The sequence below is a fragment of the Micromys minutus genome (assembly GCF_963924665.1).
Source record: "Micromys minutus genome assembly, chromosome: 19".
NCBI classification, from domain to species: Eukaryota; Metazoa; Chordata; class Mammalia; order Rodentia; family Muridae; genus Micromys; species Micromys minutus.
In genome coordinates, this window is record NC_137954.1 from 1,830,711 (window position 1) to 1,832,464 (window position 1,754).

The following is a 1,754-nucleotide window of genomic DNA, read 5'->3' on the forward strand; positions in this document are numbered from 1 at the left end:
GATGCTAAGACATCTCGGAGGATCTTGGTGATTCTCTTGGAGGCCTCCTGTCTCCTCCTATTAAGCTACACTTCTGAGGCGTGTTCTTTGCTCAGAAGGCCTACAAACTCCCTCTTTGATTATGGGACTCTGCTGACTCACGCTATTTAAGGAACTCTGCTGAGTCATGCTATTTAAGGATCCTGGCTGCTTGGCTCCATTCACTGCAGTTGGTCTGAGCTCTGCATTCTCTCCCCAGGGGGCCAGAGCAGAGGCCAAATAGCCTTACACAGAGCCCCACCCCCTCAAAGCATCACCTAAATGGCAGGCATGATATAAACTCCACACATACATTGCTGTTACTTCCACAAACACACCCTCCATTGTTTCTTATTCTCAATTTTTGTCTAGATATGTTCTTAGGGAAGAAAGAGAAGAGGACAAAAAGAAAGGAAAGAAAAAAAAGAAAAATAGATAAGTAGATAGATAGATAGATAGAGAGAGAGAGAGAGATGATAGATGATAGATAGATAGGTAGGGAGATAGATAGATAGATAGATAGATAGATAGATAGATAGATAGATGATAGATAGATAGGTAGATAGGTAGATAGGTAGATAGATATAGATAAATGGAAAGAAAAAGAGAAAGAGCAAAGAAGGGGAAAAGGGAGGAAGGAAAGAGAAAGAGAGGAGGAGGAAGGGAAGGAGAGGGGGTAAGTGTAACCTTTGCTATTCATAATTAATAGTGGCTCTTAAGTCTGTGTTGATAGGGTAAAAATCAAGTCCAAAGCAAGCCTAAGTCACAATAGATGCTTTCTTAGGTAGGCTCAAAGCATGCAGCAAACAGCTTAGAAAACAGTCTGGTAAAGTAGCTTTCTCTTCTTTCTTCCTTCCTTCCTTCCTTCCTTCCTTTCTTCCTTCCTTCCTTCCTTCCTTCCTTCTGCCTCCCTCCCTCCCTTCCTTTCCTTTTGTTTATTCTTTTCTTTCCCCTTTTTAAAAACACCATGCCCTTTATTTTAATTTGTGACACTGCCCCTGGCTTTGCACAAGAGAGAGTAAAACAAGGACAGTGCAGGCTTTTATGTCCCTTCCTGGACTCAGCCCCAGCTCCAGAGTTAGGTGAGCAGGGCTGGCTCTTCTGTACAGGATTGTCCAAGGCAGAAAACCCCATGAATGATGATAAAATGGTGATATGGTCTCTTCCCACAGAGAGCCTAAGAACCTTTGGGCTCAGGCATCCTAGATCTCATAGCTTCATTTGAGTTAGTAACTATAAACAAATAATTAAAAATCAAGTGGTAGCTTGGTCCTAAGAAGGCTGAGCCAGGGTGCTCATAGCTTTGCCACAACTCATAAACACACACACACACACACACACACACACACACACACACACACCTGCATTTTTTTCTTCTTGATAATATCCTGTTGTTGGGGCTCTGTGCCACCCGAGCTCTGAATTTTTTTTTTTTTTTTTTTTTTTGCTCATACTCAAAGCCAGAATTCTGGTTCTGCTAAAAACTCTGTAGTTCTAAATGATGTTTTCCTTTTTCTCTAGATTATATTTACTTTTGTGTTTTTGTTTTGTTTATTGTTGTTGGTTTCGTTTTGTTCTGTTTTGGTTTTTTGACAGGGTCTCTCTGTGTCACCCTATCTATCCTGGAGCTCACTCTGTAGACCAGACTGGTCTTGAACTCAGAACTCTGCCTTCTTCTGTCCCCTCTAGTGCTGGCACTAAAGGTGTGCACCACCACTGTCAGGCTGTAGATTGTA